Genomic DNA, 9127 nt, shown 5'->3' on the forward strand with positions numbered 1-9127 from the left:
TCCCAACTTCAGCAACCGAATCCCTTCTGACCTCATTAATCTCAAAAGTTTCAACATCTCCATTCTCGCAACAAGTTTGCCGTCCTTCAAATTCGACCTCTACTGCAGCATTTTGATGTCGTCCCATCATGATATTCTAATTTACCAACTCAACCGAGATAGGCATTAACTCCCACAGTCCTTGACTGGTTCTCGAAGTTCTTACGCTCCCGCTCCTACACAGTCAACATGAAGGGCACTTCTTACCTCCTCCTGGAACCCAATATGTGGAGTCCCACAAGGCTCACCTCTCTCTCCTATCCTCTTCAACATTTACATGTCCTCCCTTAAACTCCTCCACCTCTCCCCACTTGAAACACTTTACACTTACGCAGATGACATCTTTGTTCTCCTCGAGACTGACCGGAACCTCAACCAACCTCTCTGCAAACATATCCTCATGTATTATCGAACCTTCAATCGTGGGCCCACACTGTGCAGATGAAACTGAACGAATCCAAAACAAAACTTATCTGGCTCGGCTCAAAACTGGACCAACTGCCCACCTCCATCCCACTGTCCTCTGGCCCCACTCTGCATCTTGAATACGCAAGTAAAATTCTGGGAGTCATCATTGACTCTACACTTTCCTTCAACAATCACCTCAACTCCCTAATAAAAAAATGTTTCTTCAGCCTTCACATGCTAAGGAAAGTGAGAACCTGTTTCCATCAAAAAACACTTTGCCGTCCTTGTCCAATCTACCTTCCTTTCCAGACTGGACTATTGCAACTCTTATCTACCTAAGCCTAACAAAGAAAAACCTTCAAAGACTCCAGCGGATTCAAAATGCCGCTGCTAAGCTTATCTTCGCAAAAAGCAAATTCGACCACGTCTCACCACTTTTGTCCAAGCTCCACTGGCTCCCAATAATCTTCAGAGTCCACTTCAAATGTGCCTGCCTTACTTTCAAGATCCTACACAGCATTCTCCCCCCTTTTATTCCTCTTTCTTGGAATTCCTCTAACCCCAATTCCACCAGATCTACCCAAAAACTGAAACTTTCCTTTCCCTCTCGAAAAGGCGTTTCCCTTGTAGGAAAACTAGGTTCCTCCCTCCCTTTCAGAATCACTGAGCTCTGGAACAATCTTACCTCCCCTCTTAAGAATCTGAGTTCCCTCCAACTCTTCCGTAAACATCTGAAAACCTGGTTATTTTAAAAAATATAACTCTTCCTCTCTCTGGTTACTCTGTCCTAAATTTTCTCATCATTTTGTCTTTTCCTTTCACTGGAGTTCCTTTCTACCCTAACCCTTGTTAACCGTGTCGAGCTTTGCGAATGTAGAGATGATGCAGTATACAAACCCAAGGTTTAGTTTAGTTTAGTAATACCTGTAACACATTGTTTTTGCAGAATACCTATAAGGTAGAGGCTCTGCATTCAGCAGAACTTTTGTAAAATACTTTGCAAAGACATCTCTCTTTTTCTATTTAAGCAAAATTGGACTTTTTGTTTCTTTTATAGTCCTCTTAAACTAGTGTGGTGGCTAGTGTGTGAGTTAACATGGCTAGTACCCAGGGTGAAAAAGGGTTAGGCCAAGTAGGCATATGCCTCAGGCCTGAAGAGTTCATGGGGGCCCGGTATGCTGACTGCTCCAATGATGTCGGTGTACCTGCTTTTGGACCAGCTCCAGATATCCAAGTACTGCCATCTCCTGCCGCCTTCATTATTCAGTGCAGCCAAATTGCAGTCTTCAAGAGGCCGCTGGCAGCTGTCCTCGTACATGCTGCCTGTGGCCTTTTGAAGTCTTTTTGAGTTTTGCTGCACTGAATAAGGAAAGAGGAGGTGCTAATTGGATGGCTGGAGCCAGGTCCAGAGGTACACTCCCAGGAGGAAGTGACATGAATCAAGGCTATGGAGAGGCAGGGCCAGGAGAGGATGTTTGGGTGCCTAAGCCCACCAAAGAATTAATCTTGCCCTGCTTGTACCACCTATACATTTTGGTGAATTAGTCTAATTAAATAAGAAACACCAAATCTGGGATTAGCTTTTGAGATCTTTGGTCCTTCACTACCCTGATGCCAGTGTCTTAAATGCAATGTCTTCAATGTTTGAAGGAGTATTGTACAGGGTGAAGCTGGGTTATTGTGGTAGCATTACAGTAAGTCTACAAAGGTATTTCTACTATGTAGAAATAAAGTTTGGGCCATATTTTTTTGTTTAAACTAAATTTCATATGTAGCTCACAGTATCGGCACTAATGTTGCTTCAGTTGCCCAATGTGGTTTGATTCTGTCAATTGCTGTGATTGACAGCATGCTGGCAGGAGCCTCCTTTCGTGGTGAGTAGTGTGTCTGTGTATGTGTTGGGGGGGCTACATTGAACATGGATGATCACTAATGTAACCCCTGTAGGGTTAAACTTTTTTTATTTTTTTAAGCAGAGAAGGTTTTGGTCTAATGAAGAGTTTTATTTGTAGAATTTCGAAATACGTTGGCAGTCATGCATGTGCCTACTGGTTGCCTGGTAACCAGGGAAAACATTCTAGGTTGTACTGTTGGTTGTGCAGTGGAGTTGGGTGGTTTTACTGATGAAGCTAGCTGTGTTTTAGAGTTGGTGTTGAAGAACACAACATACTGGAAGCCGACAGGCTATACGCAGGAAACGAAGACGGGAAACTGACAGGGTTGACAGTCAGTCTAGAAGAGGTAAGCAGGTAGATTGATAGGCTTAAAAATGATAAATCCCCGGGACCAGATGGCATCCATCTGAGAGTAATCAAGGAACTGACAGGGATTATAGCTGAATCTGCTCAAACTAATAGCCAATCTGTTGATCATATCAGGAAAGATTTCCGGAAGACTGGAAAGTGGCGAATGTTACGCCGATCTTCAAGAAAGGTTCAAGGGGAGATCTGGGAAACTACAGACCGGTGAGTCTGACCTCGGTACCAGGAATGATGGTAGAGGCGCTGATAAAGGACGCATCATTGATCACCTAGATGGACACAATCTGATGAGGACCAGCAAGCACGGCTTCAGCAAAGGAAGATCTTGCTTGACAAACTTGCTGCACTTCTTCGAGGGAGGTAAACAGGCAGATAGACAAGGGTGACCCGGTCAACATTATATATCTGGATTTTCAGAAGGCGTTCGACAAGGTTCCGCATGAACGACTACTTGGAAAAAATTGCAAGCCATGGAATTGAGAGTGAAATACGTGGATTATAAAACTGGTTGGCGGATAGGAAACAAAGTGGGGGTAAATGGACAATACTTGGACTGGAAAAGCGTCATGAGTGGAGTGCCGCAGGGTTCGGTGCTTGAACCCGTGCTCTTCAACATATTTATAAACGACCTGGAAATTGGTACGACAAGCAAGGTGATTAAATTTGCAGACAATACGAAGTTATTCAGAGTAGTGAAGACACAGAAGACCTGCAACATGACATAAACACGCTCGAGAAATTGGCCGCGACATGGCAAATGAGGTTTAACATAGATAAGTGTAAGGTGATGCATGTCAGTAACAAAAATCTTATGCACAAATACAGGATGTCCGGTGCAGAACTTGGAGAGACCCCCAAGGAAAGAGACTTGGGAGTACTGGTCGAAAAGTCAGTGAAGCCGTCCGCACAATGTGCGGCGGCAGTGAAAAGGGCAAACAAAATGTTGGGAATGATTAAGAAGGGGATCACAAACAGATCAGAGAAGGTTATCATGCTGCTGTACCGGGCCATGGTACGCCCCCACCTGGAATACTGCGTCCAGCACTGGTTGCCGTACATGAAGAAGGACACAGTACTACTCGAAAGGGTCCAGAGAAGAGCAACTAAAATGGTAATGGGGCTGGAGGAGTTGCCATACAGCGAGAGATTAGAGAAACTGGGTCTCTTCTCCCTTGAAAAGAGGAGACTGAGAGCGGACATGATCGAAGCATTCAAGATAATGAAGAGAATAGACTTAGTAGATAAAGACAGGTTGTTCACCCTCTCCAAGGTAGGGAGAACGAGAGGGCACTCTCTAAAATTAAAATGGGATAGATTCCGTACAAACATAAGGAAATTCTTCTCCACCCAGAGAGTAGTCGAAAACTGGAACGCTCTTCTGGAGGCTGTGTTGTCATTGCGTTGCGTCCACGGATGCTGTCTGGGGGCGGGGCTGGGGGTTGGAACGAGCTGTGACAGGCGGAACTGGGTGGGCCTGGGGGTGTGGCCACGGGTCTGGATTATTCCTTTGGGAAATATCTGGTAACCCTATTCATGTGTGGAATAAAACATGCAGGTGCTGCCAGGGCAGAATTAATCTTTCAATGAGCCCTAGGTACACAAGTACACTGGGTCCCTGACCCTGCCTTGCCCTCACCCCTGTCTGGCTATGCCATTGAACAATACAAAGCTAATAAATTCCAAATAAAATACCTTTTTTTTTATATAGATCTTTGTCTGGACATTTCGGTTTTCCATCTGGTTTTCTCTTCTGCCGTTCCTCTCTCTTCTGCTAATTCTTCTTTCCGGTGTCAATTTGGCTTTTCTCATCTCTCCTAAGAACATAAGAATTGCCTGCTTCTGGGTCAGACCAGTGGTCCATCGTGCCCAGCAGTCCACTCACGCGGCGGCCCTTAGGTCAAAGACCAGTGCCCTAACTGAGACTAGCCATAACTGCGTACATTCTGGTTCAGCAGGAACTTGTCCAACTTGTCTTGAATCCTTGGAGGGTGTTTTCCCCAATAACAGCCTCCGGAAGAGCGTTCCAGTTTTCTACCACTCTCTGGGTGAAGAAGAACTTCCTTACATTTGTACAGAATCTATCCCCTTTCGACTTTAGTAGAGAGTGCCTTCTAGTTCTCCCTGCCTTGGAGAGAGTGAACAACCTGTCCTTATTGACTAAGTCTTTATCTACTAAGTCTATTCCCTTCAGTACCTTGAATGTTTCTATCATGTCCTCTCTCAATCTCCTCTGTTCGAGGGAGAAAAGGCCCAGTTTCTCTAATCTTTCACTGTACCTCAACTCCTCCAGCCCCTTAACCATCTTAGTCACTCTTCTCTGGACCCTTTCGAGTAGTACTGTGTCCTTCATGTACGGCGACCAGTGCTGGATGCAGTACTCCAGGTGAGGGCGCACCATGGCCCGGTACAACGGCATGATAACTTTCTCCGATCTGTTCATGATCCCCCTTCTTTATCATTCTTAGCATTCTGTTCGCACATTTTGCTGCCGCCGCACATCGGGTGGACAGCTTCATCGACTTGTTCATAACTCCCAAGTCTCTTTCCTAGGAGGTCTCTCCAAGTACCCGCCCCGGACATCCTGTATTCGTGCATGAGATTTTTGTTACTTACATGCATCACTTTACACTTATCTACGTTGAACCTCATCTGCCAGGTTGATGCCATTCCTCGAGCATGATTATGTCACGTTGCAGATCTTCGCAATCTCCCTGTGTCTTCACTACTCTGAATAATTTCGTATCGTCTGCAAATTTAATCACCTCACTTGTACCAATGTCCAGATCGTTTATAAAGATGTTGAAGAGCACGGGTCAAAGCACCGAGCCCTGCAGCATCCCACTGGTGACACACTTCCAGTCTGAGTATTGTCTATTTCTGTTTCCTATGCTCCAGCCAGTTTTTAATCCATGTGAGTATTTCACTCTCGATTCCATGGCTCACATTTTTCCCTCACTACACCTGTCTCTTATATATTGATCGTTCCCTTTCATTTTTTTCTGCCCCCTGTCCATTCAAATATCATCCTTTTTCTCACCTTTTTCAACTTTCCTCTCCTCTCAAGCTCTAGCACTCCCATTTCCCATCTCACTCCTTTCCCAGCTTCCTACTCCCTGCTACCTTTCATCTATACCTCATTATCACATTTCTACTTCTATAGTCACTATCCCTCTTCTCACTCATCTCCTTGCCACCCCTCCCTTTGATCTCTCCCACATGATTCCACCATTTCCAGTATCTTCCATCCTTCCATTCTTGTGAGTCAGCATCTCCTTTCCTCTTCCTCCACCATCCTCCCCATCTCCACCTCTTCCTCCCCATCCAGTTCTGCTTCCTCTTTTTCCTGCTGCTCTTTCCCTACTCCTGTCCCATTATCCAACATCTTTCTCTCTCTCCCCCTCCTTGTCCAGCATTTCTCCCTCTCTCCCTCCTTCCCATCCCAAGACTATCATGCTCTTGCTTCTTGATTGTAGCTCATCTAGCATCTTTTTCATCCCCTCTGCATACCAGTATCTGTCTACCATATCTCTCTCTCCCTTTCCCTTGATTTTGGGCCTAGCATTTCTCCAGGCTCCTCTACCCCACTCTTTGGTTCACTATTTCCTCCTTCTCTCTCTCATCCCCTCTCCCCCTGCAGCTACCTTAAATAGCTCCAGGATGTCTTTTAGCCCAGCATCTCTTCCCCTTCTCCCTAGAATGGCCCAATGTTTCCCCTCACCTTCCGGTCTGAAAAAGCCTGTCCTGTGGTAGTGATTCAGACCGGCTGCCGAGGAGCTTTCTCTTTGCTGTGTTCTGACCCTATCCCCTTGCTGCCAATTTCTGATGCGGCAGAAACATATCTTTGAGGTGGCCAAACAGGGGAGTGGGATAGAGGATAGTATTGGGTCATGCTGGGAAATAGGTGGGAAAGGCCAGGCTACGGGGCCCAGGATGAGTAGATGATGTGACATCTATTGAAATAGCAGACCAGGTCTCCCTGCCCTCGGGCTTGATTCATGTACCTACTGGGCCTACCCTTTAATCTGGCCCTGTTGCCAGCAGACTGACTGCCCAAGGGATGAACTGTAATCTGAATTGCTCATGGTCCTGATGCTCTTTGTCTCAAAGGTATGTGAGTCACAATTGAAAAAAGCATCTATGCAGTGCTGTCTCTTTTCCAAATTAACACTGGAAAAAAACCCCTTCATTTTAGAATCATTTGTTTTAAAAAAGAGCTACATTGACTCAGCAGCGGCAATTCTTACGTTCTTATGTTGAAGGCCCTGTTCATTCTCAAAACTTCCGCCTGCACATTTCTGTAGTACCAATGCTAAAACCCTCTATCGAGGAACCCCTGTGAAAATACTGAATTTTGAAAATTTACACCCCCCCCCTCCCCCAATCAATCAAAAAAAATGTAGTCTCGTATCCTCTTCATTGCTTATATTACAAGGAGGGCTGGAAAAGTCTTGGTTTTGTGGCTTCTGCCCTCAGCTATTGTGGTGACCATTCTGAGGCTGGGCTTGCAGACTGCCTAAGCCAGGGGTGTCCAATGTCGGTCCTCGAGGGCCGCAATCCAGTCGGGTTTTCAGGATTTCCCCAATGAATATGTATGAGATCTATTAGCATACAATGAAAGCAGTGCATGCAAATAGATCTCATGCATATTCATTGGGGAAATCCTGAAAACCCGACTGGATTGCGGCCCTCGAGGACCGACATTGGACACCCCTGGCCTAAGCATTCTTTGCAAAGCCGCCTTGGCTACTACTAATACCACTATGGGGTTCATTTTAAAGCATTTACAATAAGACACACAGAAGTTTATATGCCACTATGTATGTGCTTTGAAAATATTACTACTGCATTCGTCTGCTGACAGCTGTATAAAGCAGTGTATCGGGCATAAAAAAATGGTGTATGTCATCTTTCGTTTGGTGTGTTTGATAGTATAAAGAGTATTTAAACTAAATTTCATTGGGTTTGATAGTATAAAGAGTATTTTAAAAAACGGTGACATGTCACTTGGCTGTACCAGCCTCATAAAGATATTTGCTATTTGCTAGTTCCTATAATGTGGGGGGAAAAGGGCACTTGAGAAGAAATGAGCTATTTTCACCCCTATAATAGTACAAAGCAAAGAGGTCAAGTGTCAAATAGCAGACCTACAAAGGTTAGATTAGGACATGTTATGAAGTTACAAAGTTAAAAAATTTGAGAAAATGGGTTTTCACTTAATGCACAGCTAGTTCTGGCATTCTCTGCTGGCAGGAATTCCTATTTTCCAAATCATTTAAGCACCCTCTCAGCCTGGATCCCTGACCCAGATACTCCATTATTTACTTTCTACTGAAACAGTTGGCCCTTTAACTTTCCATGCATTTTCTGTCTTTAACTGTCTTCCCAATCCATAATAAGATATAATAATAATAATTTTATTCTTTTATACCGCCATAACCAAAAGTTCTAGGCGGTTTACACTAAAAAGAGCTGGGCAATCAGCGAAATACAATAATACAGTAAAAAATACAAATACAGTATTTGTAAAATAGAATTTCAATCATAAAACTCATCAAGTAATAAACTTATCAAACAAAGTGGTCTTAATTAATTTCCGAAAACTGCAATAGGATAACATAGCTTGCTGAAAACATTTGCCTAGCCAAGATTGTTGCCTACCAGCTTCAACTGCTAGGGTCCTATCTAAGAAGGTCTTATATCTACACCCATTAATTTTTGGATAAGCAAATAAGTAGAAGTTTCTAGTTTCTTTTGATGGTCTATGCAATACAAAATGAGGAAAAAGGTAAGCTGGAGAAAATCCCGATATCAACTTAAAGCAGATACAGGAAATTGTCTCCAGCTTACCTTTTTCCTCATTTTGTGTTGCATAGACCATCAAGAGAAACTAGAAACTTCTACATATTTGTTCCTGGGAGGACAAAATACCTCTCCAAAATTTAATGGCATGGGATGAAGGTTGGCATATGGGGAAAACTAGTAAAAAGACAGTAAATACTTAAGTGGGCACATCGGCAAGAGTAAGGAAACCATGAATGTAGCAATTAGCAGGTCATCCACTGGGAGACACTGTTGATCTATGTTTCAGGAGAAGATTTCTTTTTCAGAAGTACAAGAGAAGTTTCCTTTGGAAAACATCCCAGATACAAACATAATGTATTTCGTTTAGAGCAAAACCACCTTTTGGATGTGAAATTACCAAGAACGAACGAAGGTATATAGTGTGAAAGGGCCATCTGCTCATGGCTGTGAATCTGTGACCATTTCTCTTTTTCTTGGACTCTTGCCTGTTTTGTTGGTCTTCTCTTTGCTTCAGTTCTATTTTTTTTCCCCTCATTTTTATCTTTTTTCCTAGTAGAAATTATTGCAAATGGCCAATAAATTTAGACACCGGGAATTTAGAGATTGTTATTCAGAGC

This window comes from Geotrypetes seraphini, chromosome 8, assembly GCF_902459505.1.
Source record: "Geotrypetes seraphini chromosome 8, aGeoSer1.1, whole genome shotgun sequence".
NCBI classification, from domain to species: Eukaryota; Metazoa; Chordata; class Amphibia; order Gymnophiona; family Dermophiidae; genus Geotrypetes; species Geotrypetes seraphini.